Source organism: Eucalyptus grandis, chromosome 8 (genome assembly GCF_016545825.1).
Source record: "Eucalyptus grandis isolate ANBG69807.140 chromosome 8, ASM1654582v1, whole genome shotgun sequence".
NCBI lineage: Eukaryota > Viridiplantae > Streptophyta > Magnoliopsida > Myrtales > Myrtaceae > Eucalyptus > Eucalyptus grandis.
The window spans coordinates 34,024,805-34,045,085 of record NC_052619.1 but is presented as its reverse complement, the minus strand read 5'-3'; positions in this window follow the sequence as shown (position 1 = coordinate 34,045,085).

Below are 20,281 nucleotides of genomic sequence, written 5' to 3'. Positions count from 1 at the left end.
GCCTCGCCTCGCCGGCCATGGGCGAGGCTTGAGCCTCGCCACCCGGGCCGCGAGGGCGGCCTCGCACCGGGTGGGCGAGCAGGCAAGGCTCGATCCTCGCCAAATCCGGCAAGGGCGAGCCTCGCGGCCACCGGCGAGGTGGCTAGCGAGGTCGACCTCGCCGGCCGCCGTCGGCCTGGCCGCCGAGCTCCGGCGACCGGGCGGAGGAAGAAGATGAGAAGAAAAAAAGAAAAAGAATAAAGAAAATAATAAAAATAAAAAGAATAAAATTAAAATTAAAAATTAAAAAATGTTTAAAAATATTAAAATATTATTAAAAATTATACACGTTAGCGCCGATCAAAGCCACGTCACCGCCGGGCATCCAAGTCAGCAAAATCCGGCCATAATTGGCCTGAAATGACTGAATTGGCACAACGTAAAAAGGTTTAGGACTAAATCGGCACCAAAAAAAGGTTTAGAACTAAATCGGCACAAAGCCAAAAGGTTTGGGACTTTTTTGGCAATTTTCCCGCCTGTAAGCATGGCAGCAATTTCTAATTTTGAATTGGGTCATCATATTTTTTTTTTTTTTCCTATTTTTCTTTCTTTTCGTTTCATTTTCGAGCGGCTCTTCCTCCTAGTCTTTTCCTTCCTTTTACAATGCTTCCCTCTGCATCCTTTTTAATGTGTGGAAGGTGAAGATGTAGAATTGGTGGAATTGGATCTTTAATTACTTCCACTGCGTGCTTCAAGACGGGGAAGTTTTCTAGAAATTGATCGAGCTGAATAAAATTTCAAGTTCCTTGTATATTAGTCATTTCGAAATTGTTTGTTGAAGGGTCTAAAGCCGAAACGAAAAGGCCAAATTTTAGATAATTAAAACTTACCATTTGGATTTTTATCTTTATTTAATTTCTTTATAAGAAATATCCGAGGGAGGCAAAATGAAGGGCACAATAAACTGTTGAGAATAAGGTAAGTTATACATAACCTTAAACTAACACAATGCGTTTTAAACTTATTGAGCGGGAGTGGGCCACGACCAAGGTGGACAAGATCATGCCAATGCCTGGCTGAATGTTAGGTTTCAAGTATATCTCCGATGCCATCTCACCGAGACATGGATGTTGCTCTTTATAAATAAGTCTCACTAATTCTTCCGTAAGTTCCAGCCACTATCATTTGGACATCGTTCTCATCGCTTTCGTTTCGGTGGCAGTTCCTGTTGCTTTCTATCTTACTTCCGCGACAGTGTGGCTACTTCTGTTGCTTGGTTCTAAAAGGAATTTTATCGCTTCTTATAGTCATTGCTCGTGCTGCAGTTAGTGTTCTTGCCGTTGCTGCTTATGACTCTCTGGCAGCTGTTTTATCAATTTCTTGTGTTTTTTCGTGGGAGTTAGTTCCCCATGTTGGAGTTGATCATTAACACGCTTCTGAAAAAGATGGGCAGTAGAAAAGAAAAGACACATCCTCATGAAACCATTCTGCTTTAATTTGAATCTTGCAAGATATGATTCACCCAATTTCTCCACCCATCTCCACCTTTAAGCGCAACATTAGACTCCCTTGTAGTTGGAAGGATTCTCTTTCCGCCAACTCTTTTCTAGAAGGGGTCTATCAAAAGCAATTCCTATCAAGTATCTTTATTCGAAACCAGGAGTGTGATATTCCTTCTGTGAGATTTTTTTCATTTCTCAATAGAATCTATATGTTGGTTACATGTTTCTCTGATTCTAGTTATATCAGTGTTGTGTTCTGGGGTCAACTCATGGTGTTCTAGTGGCTTGCTCATATACCCCAACAAGAAACTATATGCGATTCATGAGTTAGAGTGGACTACTTTCAATTTCCATACCTCATGTTTAACAAACTAGAGAGTTTGAACTTGAATTCCATTCCGAACATGTTTTACTTAGAATCCAGTTGATTAAGCAATCGAGGGAGTGTTATAAGCGCATCATGCCTTTGATTATTGGATCAAATCGAGCTCAGATGTGAAGAATATGGGGACATATGGAAAATGTCCCCACTATATCTCTAATAATATACAAGTCGATTCATACAGATAAAACAGACTTACGGCACACAGGGCAACAGCAACCAATCATCAGCCAGCGAACAATGCAAAACGAGTGAAACATATGCTTACATGAAGGAAGGACCCAACAGAGTTCACCTTCCACGAATTCCCCCAAGCAAATGGCATGGTCCCTAGGTTCTGAACCGGTCCCTTGACTCGTGTAACTCACAGAAGGAAACAACTCGAACGAGTCTTGTCGCTTTTGTTTCCTTTCTTCTTCAGGTTCTCTTCTGAGACTCCTTATCCTGTCCAATGTTTCTATCCCCTGCTGGGGATCGTCCTGGGACGAAACGTGGTCCTGGTTGTCTGGCGCATCAGCAAAACAGTCCCTTACATGAGTTTCATAGAGAAGAAGAGCGCGCAGATGGAGGCAATCATGCCGATCCAAAAGAATGCTTCCCTACTCGTTCCTTTCAACTTGTCCACAAGCCAAAAATATAGCTCGTAGACGCCTAGGCTGACGAGCGTAGGGATGATGCAGAATGCGACGCCGGCATAACAGCAGTAGAAGAAGACGATCGGATTCATTCCTTTAAAACATGACCGCCAGCGAAACAGAGAGTTATTCTAATCTCATGTCTCTTTTATGGTACCCCCAAAGTTCCCACGGTTCTGTGTTGCATAGTCGTGGACTCTCACTTGAATTTGCGGGCTTTGAGTGAAAACCTAGGAAGATTTGTCGTTCTTTTGTGGAACTGTCTAGGCTTAACGGCAGTTCGATTATTTGTCAAACTGGGGAACTTGTTAAATCCCATCCTTACTTTCTCTTGTTCCTATCGTTTATATCGTTCAAATCGAAGACCCGCTTCAAATTGAATTCTGTTTTGAAAATTCTACTTCGATCCATCCATAATGTGGCGTGTTTTACAAGTAACGTAATAAGGTCATATATCATTAGACCTGTTAAACGGGTGGATCGGGTTGGGTCGGGTTTGGGTCGGGCCATAAATGGTCCGACCAAAATCGATCAATTTAACCCGTTTATGACCTATTTATTACAATGTAAAATTTTCAACTCATACTCGACCCGCCTTATACTCGACTCACACTCGACTCATTTAACTGAACTTAAGAAAGCTTATTTCTTATATATATTTTTAAAAATGGTATTATTAAAATAGTTTTATACAACACAAATTTAATGGACAATTTTTATAAGGTTTAAAATAATTATTTTAAAAATCGAATTTTAATTATTTTTAAAAAATTAAATTTTTGATTATTTTTATTTTTATTTTTAAGAATATGATTTTTCTTTTCTTTTTTCTTTTCTCTTTTCTTTTTCTTTCCTTTTTTTTTTTCTTTCTTCTTTGGCTGGCCGCCGGCCACGACGACACAGCCGGCAATCGGCCACGGCGAGCCTCGAGCTCGCCCGACGCCGGCGAGCTCGAGCTCACCCCTCACCGGATTTGGTGAGGCTCGAGCCTCACCTGACGCCGGCGAGTTCGAGTCTTGCCAAATCGATGAGACTTGAGCCTTCTTGGACATCAGCGAGGCCTTTGCCTTGCTGGGATCGGCCTCGAGCCTTGCTCAACATTGGCGAGTTCGAGTCTCACCAAATCGGAGAGGCTCAAGCCTCGCCGGACGTCGGCGAGGCCTCCGCCTCGCTAGATCCGGTGAGCTCGAGCTTGCCTGATGCCGGCGAGCTCGATGCTTGCATGGTCAGTCGCTGGCCATCACCGTGCGGGCCACTAGAAGGAGGAAGAAGAAAGAAAAAAAAGGAAAGAAAAAAGAAAAAATCATTATAATTTCGTTTTTTAAAAAAAAAAAAAATTATTTTTGTAAAGTTAAAGAAGGAAGAGAGAGATTGTGAGGTTTTGGTTAAAAGTGGATTCTAAATCTAATCCATTTAAAATCCATTTAAGACCCACCTACCTTAAGTCTTTAATTGTTAAACCCATTTAACTACTTTTTGTCAAAAAATAAGTGACCCATATATGACCCATTTATGATTTAAATGGGTCATATATGGGTCTAAGACTCATTTTGCCACCTCTATATATCATAGAATGAGTTGCTTTCCTATGTGGTCATGTTTATTGACTTTCCATTTTGTGCTTTTAAAAAGTAATTTCGTAGAATCAAGGGCAAAAATCTACATTCAGTTTTATTTGTTCACAAAATAGTTCATATGAATCTTATTGGGACGAGACAATGATCTGCTGTGGCAAATAAAGTGTCGTGCAACAAGACAAGTTATATTGTGCTGAAATCATGTCTTCGTTACGGTGAGACAAGTTTCGTGGCATTGAGATTATCCTCTTGCTGGGCGACAATTTGTTTATGCAGATTTTGATAGGAGCAGTGATATAATTTGTGAAATCCCTTGCTATCAGCGAAATTTGTTGCTACCCATTTGTAGATCCTGTTCTTGAATTTCATGTGGACAGATTTTCTTACGACCTACATTTTCTTAAAAAAACCATGATAATATATGGAAAAATTTGAGTATATTAGGAACATACATTTCTCTGACTTCTTGGATCAAACTTGCCAACAATATCATATGTAAATCTAAGAGCATAGCAAGTGCATCCCAAACATAAGAGTAAGCAATGGTTACTTTTAGGATCATTGGGATTTTCCTTTAGCAAAAAAAATTGCCATTGAGAATATAACATGTAACACTAATATCATCAACAAAATGAGACGGATATGCTTTTACTGTATACAAGCATTGCAAATGCCATGTCGTTCAATAAATGCATAGAGTAAATTATACTTATGACAAGAAATAATATGAATATAAATCATATATAATCATCAACAACTTAGTAATTAGCAAGAATTCTTATCATCAAGAATCATAATAAATCCATTTTGAAATTTGCAAGGCACAAGTGAATTTTTTATTCTCTTGCCCAAGGTAAATGTTTAACAAATTTTCTAACTTTAAATCAATGTTTATTAATAGTTACTTTCAATCCTTTTTTGATAGTATTAGGATTTGGATAGGATCAAATTCAGCCATCATCTTCAATAGATCTTGGGCAATGCTCTTATCTACCTTCTTCTGGGGCTATCCAAGTTCAATGTTGCTATCAGTTGATTCTCATTCCAATTTGCTTGAAATTTTCGCATTCTAGAATTTTCCCATTCCAATTAGCCTCTTGCATTTCTTCTTTCTTCAAGAGCTTTTAGAGTTCTTGGACTGATGAAGCCATATCCTCATCAACATCGTCGTTAGAGGATGATCTTTCGAAATCTACATGAAAAGTGTTAACTTTATATGCAATACACTTTTTACCCTTGGATTTTCTCGGCTCATTATTGGATTCTATTTCATAAGCATGAGAGTTCCAATACGCTCATCTAAGATTGAGGGTTGAAGTATTTGAGCTTCCCGGGTTGACGTTTTCACATGATCCAGTCTATTGATAGTGCTCAAAGAATCTTGCTTGTATGTTCCTCATTTGTGTAAATCTTACAATGTTCAGCAAATCTACTCACGATGCCGTTGTAGCAATTGAACATTTCGTTGATGTCTTCATGTGGCCCCATCTTGAAAGTTTCATAATCTCCAAATTAGATATTCATCTTCGATTCTCTCACTCCGTTTGCTCCTTCAAATGTAACTAAGAGTCTATCCCGCATTTCTTTTGTTGCAATGCAAGAAGAAATTCAATTAAATTCTGTCATAGACGATGCACAATACAATAAATATTTAGTTTTAGCATTTAGTGCAAATATTCTCTAAATCTTTTGGGAGCCCGTGGTTGTTCATCTTTGGAGGATTTGCTAGTCCATTATCGATCACATCCCACACTGTAAGTTCGATTGCTTCTTTATGAGTTCTCACTCTTTATTTCCAATATCCATAGTTGGTAGGCAGCTTGCTTGGAGCTTATGCCTCAAAAGCACCAAAACCAATAATGTTAACAATACTCAAAAGTAAAACACTTCAAATAACAAGAAAAAAGGAGTTTGAGACACTTGTAGTGCCAAAACTTAGCACGGATGGACACTTAAGTGCCAAAACTTCGGAAATGTACACTTAAGTGTCACTCTGGCCAAAATCCGATCAAATTGCTGACGTGGCAACTTTCCGGCCAATTGGGTGCAAAATGGCGTCGTTTTACACACGACGTGGCAACTTTCCGGCCAATTGGGTGCAAATGGCGTCGTTTTGCCGACGTGGCAACAAATTGCAAAAACAACGTCATTTTGTGTCTGATGTATAAATAATTAATATAAAAATTAATTAAATTAAATTAAAACTTAATTTTATTTAAAATATTCTAAAAATTAAAAAAAAAGGGGGAGAGGGCCGAAGGGGCGGCCGAGGGTTGAGCCCTCGCCGCCGTCACCGGGAAGGGCCGGCGACGAAGAGGGGAAGGTTGGCCGAGGTCATCGGCCCCCGGCCAACCGACGATGAGGGCCACGAGCCCTCGTCGGATCACGGTGAGGGCCGCAACCCTCGCCCCAGATCTGGGCGAGGGCCTACGAGTCCTCGCTGGATCTTGGTGAGGGCTGGCCAACCGACGATGAGGTTCACGAGCCCTCGTCGGATCACGGTGAGGGCCGCAACCTCGCCCAGATCTGGCGAGGGCCTACGAGTCCTCGCTGAATCTGGGTGAGGGCCGCGGCCCTCACCCCAAATTTGGGCGAGGGCTTGCGGGCCCTTGCCGCCTCCCCGCCGTTGTCGGGAAGGGCCGCGACCCCCCTTTGGCCCCCTTTTTAATTATTTTTTAATTTTTAGAATATTTTAAATAAAATTAAGTTTAAATTTAATTTAATTAATTTTTATATTAATTATTTACACATCAAACACAAAATGACGTCATTTTTTGCAATTTGTCGTCACGTTAGCATGCAAAACAACGTCGTTTTACACCTAATTCGCCAGAAAATTGCCACGTCAGCAATTTGGCCGGAGTGACACTTAAGTGATCAATTTTACTCCGATTTTGGCACTTAAGTGTACATTTTCAAAGTTTTGGCACTTAAGTGTCCCTCCGTGCCAAGTTTTGGCACTTGGACTGAACTTTTGCCAGAAAAAAGCTATGATACTAATTGTTGATGCTAACAACGCAACCTAGAGTGGGGTAAATATGATGTTTGAACTATCACACTTTTGTGGAAGATACAAGAATATGCTTGACAATTATTAGGAACATTTTAAAGGTGATAGGTGCAAATGATGCTATCAAAGAAATATTGATAATAATGAACAAATAATATTAATAGTGAGGATATAGAAAATAGCACATAAAGATTTATAGTTGTTTGGTTTTAACCTCCAAGCTTACATCCTTTCTTCACCTTAACAACCACAACAAAGTTGGAATCCACTGATAATCTTCAAAATAAGTTACAATCAGCACGTATTACTCCTATGAAATAATATTGCTCTATCATGACACCAATATTGCTATCACTCTTTTACACTTCCTTTTAGCACAATTACAAATAGTAGCACCTCATAGAGATGTTATTAAGAGCAACCAACTACGACCAACAAAAACAGAGTAAATAAGAGTACTCAAAGCACTAATGTCACGCCCTGAACCTTGAGTGCGCGCATATCCCTCGGTGGTCGATAAAATTGCGACGTTCTAGGACGTGTCGCCAACCCTTTCTTTTTATTGCACATGCGGAATCGAATAAACAAATCCCCAAACAACACAAACATAGGATAGAAAAGCAGGATACCATTTTCACATAACACTTTTCATAAACAAGCTAAGTTTATATACAACACTAGACTATAAACAAAGGTCTACTCCAAAAAGAAGAGCCACCCAGCTAACTAGGCACATGACTCCTCAGCTGAGACCTTTGAGACCTCTGGGGGATCTGGGTCTTCCACGACACCCTACCCCCTCACCTGCCGCGGCGTTGATTGCAACGGCAAGGATGTTGGAACCCTGCAGGGGACCTTCCCTGATCCCATTGATCCCATGGCGAAATCACACCCTAAATCGATGAGGTACCAATTATGGTCGGCCCTCATTGACCAAGATAGTGGTCACCATGAGCTCATAGAGTCAGTGACTTTCGAGGACAGGGACGTTAATACTCTGCTCCGTATACCCCCTCGGCCTCCCAAAATGCACTAGCGGGACCACCATTTACAGACCTGAAAAGAATTGAGCCCACGACGGGGTGAGAGAACATCTCAGCAAGTTCACCCCTTAAACCCCGATTAGAAAGGAAATACGCTTAGGGGCATCCTAACCACATAGCCACATAACCATAGAGACTCATCTCATCTTAGATCCTCCCTATAGGTAAGCACAGTTCATATCACAGACATAAATAGTAATCAAGCTCAATCAATTGGAACACCACATCTCCTATTTCACACAGCCACAAGGGTCCCGATTATAAGGCAAAATCGTTATGACACGTCCTATACCTTGCCACACGATTTTATCTCATAATTAGGCGCGTCAATTTCACTCAATCATGCGTTCCAATTTTATCACGGCCCAACGGGCATGGCCTACTCGACATTCGGCAATTTTCTGGCGTAACCAGGCATCGTCTCACCTCATCAAGTACGGCAATGTCTACACCTAGATGGCATTTCATATAGGAGCATCAGTCCAGCCTCAACTACAACCGGCATCCGTTGACAAGGGCATCCCATATAGGGGCAATGTCCACCTGACTCACATCGGAAACGGATTCTCATAACCATTCATGCACCAATTCGATCCTGGTCAAGACATCGTGCTTTGCACTCAAATGTCCCAATTAAATAACGTACTTAGCCCATTTTCTTAGTTAATTACCAAAATTTCATAATTTTAAAATAAATACTAAAAATCACAATCACCACTCAATTTGCATAAATTAACACTCAATTGTATAAACTAATCACACCACTGCAATCAACACGAAATTCTAGTCACTAGCTATCCCGGTATAATTTCCAGAAAATATTAAATAATTAAATAAATAAAAAAAATTAATTAACCTAGGTTGAAAACGCTAATCTAACCACCTAAACGGGCCTAGAAAATTTATGCACTTATCTAGATAAATAGTACAATCTATCTAGTCCTTAATTAGTCTATTCTAACCACCTAACATGCATAATTAAATAATTAAATCACAAATATAGACTAACTAATCACCTAATCTCATCTTATGCTAAACTAATCACCCATTAAGCAATATTAACCTCCTAAGCAAGGTTTAGTAAGTAAACTCACTAGTTTAGAGGGCCGGTGAGTCCACAGCGACGACAAAGCGGAGGCGAGCAATAAACAAGCCTACGGCGACACCAAGCAGGGTCCGGATGGGCCTTAAAACGGGCCTAGAAGTCCAAGAACCCTTGCTAGCCTTCGGCCTCTGCCCTTGGGCCGAAGGGGCTGGTCAAGGTAGCTAGTTAGGCTGGAACGGGCTAGGCGGGTGGCAGGGGGCTACAACGACTCCAGGAGGGTGACGGCGGTGACTTGACGGCGACGGAGGAGTTGCAATGAGGCTTCAACAACAATCGGAGCACGCTGACAATGGCGCAGGATGGCGAGGACGGGCAAATGTGTGCGCGGGTTGGCGTGCGGCTTGGAGGTGGCAATGACGGGTGTGCAACGGGTCCGACGACTTTGGGTGGTGGTCGACGGTGAAGGGGGAAGGCTAGGTGGCTGTTCTCTGGTTTTCTAAGCTCTCTAAACCTACAAAAATGGATAAATGAAGCCAAGGGAAGAAGAAGAAGCTGCTGCAAGAGGGAGGGGGCCACCAAAATATCAAGAACACTTGAGTTCTTGCCCCACCACCCTTGGCTGTCATCCTCAGCCATTCTCCCATCCATGGCTTCCCCAAGAAGTCTCCTAAATAGCTCAAAATGTTGCTCCCCCCTTGGCCTACGAATTTTGGACCATTTCCCCCCAAATTGATTCAATTTCCCTTCAAGACTTTTCCAATTGAGCTCAATTTGGTGTCTATAAATTCAGCCAATGTGCCATCGTCCATCTCATGATTTTTCCTCATCAATTGAACCAACTTGATCCCAAAAATGTAACAAAAAACGGCCCTCTAATTTTCCCGGTCCAAAATAGTCTTACTTTGAATTTTCGCCGAAATCTCGAGTTTGCAGAAAAATCTTTGAAGGATAAGTCGATGTTCCTAAAATGAATCGTGACATAATAGAACTTTCAATTTCTAGAATCGGGTTTAAACTCGAGGTTAATTTCAACCGGGCACGATTTTAGAGTGACCTAACGTATCAGGTAGCGTTTAGGAATTTTTAGTACAATTGACTTGTGGTCAATTATTTTTTAGCTACATTGTGATCTTCGACTCATTGGTGACTCTCGGTTGACGTGAAAATTCGAGATTTCAAAATACGGGCACATGATATAGAAATGACAAAAAAATCGGTTTAATGCCGTTCGACGAGAATTTTGCAATTAGGTGGAATCGCCCACACATTAATCACATGCCTCTATCGAACTGACCTATTTCCGGTCTCTAGTCGATTTTAACGGTACTGTATTGACCTTTGCAGATTAGTACGGTCGAGCAGTTGATTTCTAGTTTAATTTTCAAGTGTATTGTGTTTAAATCCCTTAACGGATTCACCAGATAGAATAGTTATCTCGTGAGTGATTAGCTCAAAGAAAAAAACTATAGGCACGTTGATGAAAAGCCCAACTCATTCAATTGAAAACAGACTAAACTAGTTTTGTTCATTTCCACCCAACCCCACTACTTCTCTTGGATTGAATTTATAGCCATAAAACCTTAGATGGCCATTTCCAACTCAAATCCCTCAAGTTGCTATTGTTTCTACTTTTGTCAACAGCAAAATGTCCCTTTATTGTTCATCAACGTCAAAATGTCTCTCTAATAGTGGGAATATTTTCAAAACAGTAAGTTTACTTTTGTTAGAGTCTATCCTTGCTCATAATGATCACGATTGCTCTAATTAACGTTAGTGCTCTTCTTTGAATTCCAAGCCATGAAGATAATCATTAGACATTGGATTGAGGTTGGAAAGAGGAGGTCACACATCTTCCACTAGACATTGGATTGAGATTGGAAAGAGGAGGTCACACATCTTCCACTTCATTGATATCATTGCAATTGCTTTTGCCAAAAATCTGTTGCTCTTGCCAACAATCCACTACTCTTGATAACAATCATATCTTCTATCTTCACCCATATTGGCAATTAAGATTTTACCATACTTTCACCTTCCATGATTCTTGCAAGATTTACTGAATATCATCATTTTAAACTTCTTCATCATCACCAAGCCCATCTAATTGTTCACCAAATCTTGGTACCTACAAGGCATCACAAACACTCCATTCTTCTAGACTTATTCACCCTCGATCAAAGTCTTTATGACTATTCACCTTATCTTAAGGTATTTCCAGCTTGTTTACACTTTAGCGCCCAATTTTTCTTATTCATCGTCAATATTGATAGCAATCCCTTGATATCGACATAACACTCTTGACAATAGCTAAACACTCCTCATATTAGAATCGCCCGGTTAGGACATGATATGGGAGCATCCACTTAACTCCATTGACAAACGCAGCATGGTTGATGTTCATTCAAGCCAAGGAAGATTTCGATCATAACTTGCTCGGTAGGTTGAGAATGAAGTCATCGACATGAAGACTACCAACTAGACTATTGAGTATTAAGTTATCGATTCTTTGTTGATTAAGCTCCATTTCACAAAGACTAGTTGTTGATTTCAAAGCTAATCAACAACATATTGATGGAAGGCTATTCTAGGTAATTTCATTGGATATTTGTTGATCTCCTAAGATGGTTATTTTTTTTGTCAAGGTTGGTGGACGAATTTTAAAGATGAACTACAAGGTTGAAGAGTCAAGATTTCAAGTTTCCATGTCATTAATGCACTCTCTATTTACTAAATTCTTAATTACATTTCTTAGGTCCTAGGACTTTAATACTTTCTTGTTCCCATATCGACTTGTGCAAATATTACCTAGTCCTACTCAATCAATATACATATTAGTAGTCTTTGATTATTTTTGTCATCTTTAAAACAACATAGGGGATTTTCCCAACACTTATTGCGTCATTGTGGCTGCTTCTGTCACTAGGTTCTAACGGGAAATTTGTCGCTTCTAATAGTTGTTGCTCGTGCTGCAGTTAGTGTTCCTGGCCGCTGGTACTTATGACTTTGTGGGAGCTGTTTCATCACTTGTGTTTTCGCGGGAGTCATTTCCCCATTTTGGAGTTGATCATTAACCTGTTTCTGCAAGAGATGAGCAGCAGAAAGGAATTTCGACACATCCTCGAGTGCAGATATTATCTTTTGTCATGAAGTCATTATGCTTTTCCATATACTTTGAATCTTGGAAGACGTTAGCCAACCAACGTCTCCACCCATCACAAGTGTTGCTAAGACACGTTAAAAACCAACGTGACAAATGGGGAGTTTCCCCATCTCCACCTTAAATCACAAAATTAAACTCCCTTCTAGACCGGGGGATTCTCTATTTTCCATTTGTACTTTTCTCAAAGTGGTCCATCGTAAGCGTTCCTTTCAAGTATCTTTGCTCGAAAACAAGAGTCCAATTCTTCTTTAATGAAGTTTTTTCGTTTCTTAATAGCGTCTATATGTTCAGTACATGTTTGTCTCTCCGATTCTTGTAGTCAGTGTTATGTTCTTTCACCAACTCATGGTGTCCAAAGGGCTTGCTCATATAATCTAACTAGAAACTATACATGATTCATGAGTTTGAGTGGACTACATTCAATTTCAATACCTTATATTTTGATTACGTAGATGCCTACAAATGTTTAATAAACTAGAGTTTGAGCTTGAATCAATTCCAAACATTTTCTGGTCATAATCCAGTAGATTGAGCGATCAAGCGAGTGTCATACTTTTAAGAATCATGCCTTTTATTATTAGATCAAATCAATCTCGAACCAACAGTAAACCCAGGCTAAATCTTACCCACTTCTATGGGATGTTTTGCGGCAATTAGAATGCTAGATTCGTTTGATCAGCGATGAAACAAAGTGCCTTTAGCCTCAAAACCAGACTCTAATTGACACATCCTTTTCATTACTAGATACTGGATAACATAAGATAAGAATATGCGGAAGAAAATTGGATCCTCAACTTCACAGCTTCCCAATGACCTTTACCAGGACACTTTATATAGCGACTAACCATGCTCACAGCTTGTAAAATATCAGGCCTAGTGCATACCATAGGATACATAATACTACCCACGGCACTAGAATAAGGAACACGGGATATATGCTCATCTTCCTCCTCAATCTACAATGATAATTTATCTGAAAGTTTAAAGTGCTTCGCTAGAGGTGTACTTGCAGATTTTGCTGACTGCATATTAAAACGTGCCACGATCTTCTCAATATATTTCTTCTGAGATAGACGTAAAACTCTTGCAGTCCTATCACGCAAAATCTCCATATCCAATATTTTTTTTACAACACCTAAATCTTTTATCTCAAATTCAGCATTTAATTGCCTCTTCAACACATCAATATCAGGCATATTCTTAGCTGCTATCAACATATCATCAACATATAAAAGTAGATAAATCAAAGAACCATTCTCCTATCTCCTAAAGTAGACATAGCTATTCATCTGACTTTTCGAATAGTCTTGACTAGCCATGAAAGCATCAAAACGTTTATACTATTGCCTAGGATACTATTTTAGCCCATACAAAGATTTTTCAACAAGCAAACATGATCTTCCTTATCTGAAATAGCAAATCCCTCTACCCTCTAGCTGCCTCATGTAAATTTGCTTCTCCAACTCACCGTGAAGAAACATAGTTTTTACATCTAGTTGCTCTAACTCGAGATCCCGCGAAGCAACTAAGAAGGCAAGTAAAACATGAATTGAAATATATCTTACCACAGGAGATAACACATCATTGTAGTCAATGCCCTCATGTTGTGTATATCCCTTCGCCACAAGTCTCGCCTTATACCTTGTTGCCTCGACACCGGGAATGTACACTTTCCGTTTAAAGACCTATTTACTTCTGACAATCTTTTAGCTTTTGGGTACTTTAACTAGCTCCCATGTTTGATTTCGATGGAGTGATTCTATCTCTTTACTCATAGCCCCTAGCCACTGCGATGACTCCGAACTAGCCATCGCGTTAGAGTAAGACGAAGGCTCATCTGTCTCCACCTCATCACCTATAATCAATGCATAAGCAATATCTAGATAACCATAATGTACCAGTTGTCACGCCTCGAACCTCAAGCGCGTGCACATTCCTCAGTGGTCGATAAAATTGCGACATCCCAGGACACGTCACTGACCCATTCATTTTATTGCACATGCGGAAGAAAAAAAAAACCCTAAGAGCAAATAGCATGGGATAGAAAAATGGGATAACACATTCACAAACAAGACATGCTTTTATAAACAAACTAGGTTTATATACAAATGTCTACAACAAAAATGGGCTAACTCAAAAAGAAGAGCTACTAGGCTATCTAAGCACTAGACTCCTCATCCATGGGCTCAGGGCTCCAGGTCTATCACGACACCATCAAGAGTGTCGAGATTCATCGGATGTGCTGCCTCCCATTATCCAATCCCAATAGGAGGCCCATCGAAACCCAACAGGGGACCCTCCCGACCCCCTTGTCGAAAGCCAATCAACCATGCTACGAATTGGTGAGGTACTAACTGAGGTAGTCCCTCATCGACCCATACCACGAATTTGACTAGCTCCCAAGTCAGGGTGGTCTTGGGAATGGGGATGTAGGTGAACTCAAAATCCATCATCTGAGGAACCCCATGCCACACTTGGTGCTTCTCCATCTAAGAACCTGAAAAGAATAAGCCCACAACGGGGTGAGACAACGTCTCAACAAGTTCACCCCCTAAACCACAACTATGAAGAAAATACGTCCGGGGGCGGCCTAACCACACAACCACACAACCACAGAGTTTGACCTCACCTCAGTTCCTCCTTGCATGTCAGCACAATTCATATACTCAACCATATGCAATAATAATACTCAATCAATTGGAACGCCACACTCATATCTCAAACAATACAATGGTCCCGATTATAAAGCCAAATCGTTATGACACATCCCATACCGTGCCACACGATTTTTTCCCATAATCAGGCGCGGTTAAACCACTCATTCATGCGTTCCAATCTTATCACGGCCCAACAAGCACAACCTACTCAACGTTTGGCGGTCTTTTGACGTAACTAGGCATTGTCTCATCCCATTGAGCACGGCAATGTCTCACCCCATTGAGCACATTAATCCAGAAAGAGCATTGATCTAGAATCTACTACGACCGGCATCCGTTGACAAGGGCATCTCATATAGGGGCAACATCCACCTAACTCACATTGGGGATGAGTTCTCATAACCATTCACGCACCCATCCAATCTCGGCAAAGACATCATGCTTTACACTCAAATTTCCCAATTAAAATAATGTACTTAGCCCATTTTTTCGTATTAAAAACACACGGTAAAAATAATCGTGTGTGTACCACCGCCCGTAGTGGCAACGCTGGCTTCGCACTCCCACCCTCATCTGGGAGGGGGAGTTGAATCCTAGCGCTGTCGTTAGGGATTCTTAAGTGTGGCGTCCTAGTGGTGGGTCCTAGGTTAGCACTACCCCTAGTTTACCTCACCGGCTACCGTTTGTACGAGTGTTCTAGGGTCATCAAAAAAAAAAATCGTGTGTGGGTACAATCAGCATGAAATTCTAATTAATTGATATCCAAAAAAATTGATATCCTCCCTTTTCAAATCTCACTAATTGATATAGTATCTAAAAACATTTTCAGTGTCAAAACCTGACACGTGATAATTTCTAATTAATTACCAAATTTCGTAATTTTGAAATAAATACTCAAAATCACAATCACCACTCAATTTGCACAAAATAACACTCAATTGCATAAACTAAGCATACCACTACAATCAGCATGAAATTCTAGTCACCAGCTATCCCGGTATAATTTCTGAAAAATATTAAATAATTAAATAAATGCAATTTAATTCCATAAATGCATACTTAGGCTAAAAATTACTAATATAACCACATAATGTACTAATTAAATTTCCTAACCATTCTAACTACAAGGCCACACAATAAACTAACTAACCAATAATTTCTAACCACCTAATTCACTAGTTTAACAAACCTAAATTAATTAAACAAGCTAATAATTATACTTATCACACTTAACTTAATCTAATCACCCCTTAAGCGTCATTAACCTTCTAAGCAAGGTTTAGTGAGTAAATTCACCAGTTTAGCGGGCCGGTGAGTCCACAGTGATGGTGACACGAAGGCAAGCGATAAACAAGCTTGGAGCGACACCAACAAAGGTCCGAACGGGCCTTAAAATGGGCCACAAGCTCTCAACTCTAAGCTGAGAATTTGGCTTTTGCTTGTTGCTCAAAGGGGCGGTTCGAGCGGCTGCTTGGTGCAGAAACGGCCACACGGGCGACGGACAGCATTAGTAGGACAAGGTGATGACTCTGGCAGCTGGACGACGATGGTGGCACGGCTTCGACGGTTGGACAGAGGCTCGAGCTACTCGGGATGGTGGCCTAGGCTCATGGACAGCGGGCATGTGAGGGGAGGACGACGTGGGCTCGGACGCTCGACAGGCAGACGGACGACGGTCGGATGGCGAGTAGGGACGGTCGACGGGCTGGATGGCTTGGTTGGCTATTTCTCTCTGGATTTCTTGAGCTCAAACACACAACAATGGAGAAAGTGGAACCAAAGAAGAAGAAGAAGCTAGCTGTTGCAAGTGAGGCCACCAAAATATCCAAAACCATCAAGTGGCTGCCCCACCAGCCATGGCTGTCATCCTCAGCAATTTTCCCTTCCATGGCTTCTTAAACAAGCTTCCCAAATGGTCCAAATGTTGCTAACTACCATGGCATACGAATTTGGACATTTCCCTCTTCAATTTCACTTCAATTTCTCTCCAATTGGACTCAAATTGGTGCCCATAAATTCAGCCAAGGTGCAAATCAAATTCAACATTTTTTCTCATCAATTGAACCAACTTGAACCCCAAAAATCCACCCAAAGATGGTCCCTCAAATTTCCCAATCCAAAATATCCCTAATTTGAATTTTTGCCAAAAATCCCCACTTATAGAAAAATCTTCGGAGGACGAGTTGACGTTTCTAAAATGACTCGTGATATGACAGAACTTTTAATTTTAAAATCGGGTTCAAATTTGCTATTAATTTCAACCGAATGCGATTTTAACGTGACCGAGCCTACCAGGTAATTTTCAGAAATTTTTAGTGTAATTGACCTGTGGTCGATTATTTTCGAGCCACATTGTACATTTTCAACTCATTAGCAACTCTCGGTTGTCGTGAAAATTTCGAGATTTCAAATACGGGCACAAGGTATAGAAATGACAGAAAAAAATTAGTCTAGTGCCGTTCAACGAGAATTTTACAATTAGGTGGTATCACCCACACTCTAATCACATGCCTCTATCGAAACGATCTATCTCCGGTCTCTGATCGATTTTGACAGTGCCGTATTGACCCTTGTAGATTAGCACGGTCGAGCAATCGATTTTTGGTCGAATTCTCAAGTTTATTGTGTTAAAGTCCTTTAACGGCTTCACCTGATAGACTGGTTATCTCATAAGTGATCAGTTCAGAGAAAAGAATTATAGGTGCATCGATGAAAAGCCCAACTTATTCAATTGAAAACAGAATAAAAAAACCAGGATGTCACATCGGTGATTTAATTTGTCTTCTCTATCTATTTGCGGCTATAGTGTGCTGCGGCTTTGCTAATTGTTCACTATCAAAGACTTCATAAACTTCAACCTTATCTGCAGTCTCAACTTCTGTTACCTTCGAGGTCTCTGGAGTCTCCACCTGAAGCTCCACCTTACTAATGACACCATGATCTGTCTTCTCTATTGGTTATGTCTCAAAACTTATTTGTCGAAGCATTGTAGTCTCGTCGAAGATCACATCTTTGTTGATGAGAAAATTGGGTGATCTGGGATCAATGCACCACAGCCGATAGCCTTTCACCCCATGTGCATAACTTAGAAATATGCACTTATATGCCCTCGGCTTAAGCTTACTATCACTCGCATGAGCATACGCAGGACATTCGAATATACGTAATCCAGAGTAATCAACAAGTTTCCCTGACCATACTTCCTCAGGAGTCTTCCACTCGATAGCAGACGATGGAGATCGATTAACCCGGTAACATGCCATGTTAACCGCTTTGGCCCAAAATTCCTTGCCAAGTCCTACATGTGAAAGCATGCATCGAGCTCGTCAAGCAAAGTCATGTTCTTCCGTTCTACCACACCATTCTGCTGTGGTGTTCCAGGTATTTTGCGGTGTCTCACAATACATTCTTTCTCGCAGAACTCGATAAAATCTTTACCATAGAACTCCATGCCATTTTCAGTTCTCAGGCACTTGATTTGTTTATCTGACTGCTTCTCAATCAATGCCTTAAATTTCTTGAACCGATCGAACACATCATATTTGTGCTTTAGAAAGTATACCCATACCTTTCTCGAATAATCATCGATAAATGTTAGCATATATTGGGCACCTCATTTCAAAGGAACTGAAGACGGGTCCCAGGCGTCTGAATGAATAGATTCAACTGGTCATTTGGTCGAATGAATAGCTGTAGGAAACTTAACTTAGTGCTGCTTCCCAAAGATGCAATGCTCACATAAGTCTAGCTTTCCTGTCTTTTGACCTTTCAACAACTCCCTTTCACTCAGCATCATCATACATGTCTCGCTCATGTGCCCCAAACACATATGTCATAATTGAGTCAAGTTAGAATCTGACTAAACTGATGAAACTGCAACAGTTCCGATCACGGTCTCTCCCAGTAGATGATAGAGAATATTCACTTTCTTCACTTTCATCACTATCATGGCACCTCGAGATATTCTCAATACTCCACCTTCAACGGTGTACCTACACCCAATGTTATCTAGTGTCTCCAAAGAAATAAGGTTCTTCTTGAGCTCTAGTACGTGCCTCACATCTGTCAATGTACGCACCAACCCCATTGTGCATCCGAATCCAAATTGTCCCTATCCCCATAGCCTTACACACTGCATTATTCCCCAAAAGAACTCTACCACCATCTACAGTCTGATAAGTAGTAAACCAGTTCTTATGAGACTTCATATGATAAGAACACCTCGAATCTAGCACCCATTCATCTCCTGACAAAATAGCAGTCACACATAAAATAGCTTCTGCCTCACTATTGCTCCCATCGGCAACGTTTGCCACCTTACTTGTGGCATTCTGCCTATCAACTTTATTCCTCCGCTTTGGACAATCTCTCTTGATGTGTCCCTCTCGTGTCCCTTGGACTTTATATGACGTGATTTTGATTTTCTTTTACCTCTGCGGCTACTAGGCTCTCGATGTTGTTCTCTACCCCCAAACAGTTAATGCTTGTGCTACTCCTTACGCTAGACCATCATCTTGCAACTTTCTCTGTACCACTCCTTAGAAAATAAGACGGACTTTACCTTTTCTGAGGTAATTATAGTACACTCTTGCAACAGTGAATCAATAAAGTGCTCCCATGACTCTAGTGAAGAGGCTAACAACATCATGTCATATTCTTCATCATCAAGTATATTACCGACGTTCTTCAAATCCATCATGAATTTATTAAATTCATTTAGGTGGATTATGATAGACGTACATTCAATATATCTAAATTGAAACATCTTCTTCAACATGTACAAGCGATTGTTCAAACATTTCTTCACATAGAGTATTTGAAGTTTTGTCCATAATGCTACGGCATCTTTCTCCTCAGCAACCTCTATTAAAACTCCATCTGACAAATTTAACAGAATTGTGCTCTTTGCTCTTTCCATCAACTCTACCCTCTCAGAGGCTTTTATTATAATAGGTAACTCATCTTCACCATCCAGTGCCTTGGCCAAACCTTGGGTTGTCAATAAAGCCCGCATCTTGATGCTGCATAACACAAAGTTGTTGCTCTCGTTAAACTTCTCAATTTTAGATTTGCTCTCAAACATAATTGCAGTAACAAAATTTCTAGATAATAATCAGACAAACAAAAGCTCCGAATCACAATCAAGAAATCTGATCCCAAGCTTTGATACCAATTGTTGGAATATAATACGCGAAAACGACAGAATCTTGCAATTTACGTCAACGCAAAATTGCCAGAGAAATAAACGAGAAAAATAAGGACACCAGAAATTTACGCGGTTCAGTTCGAGT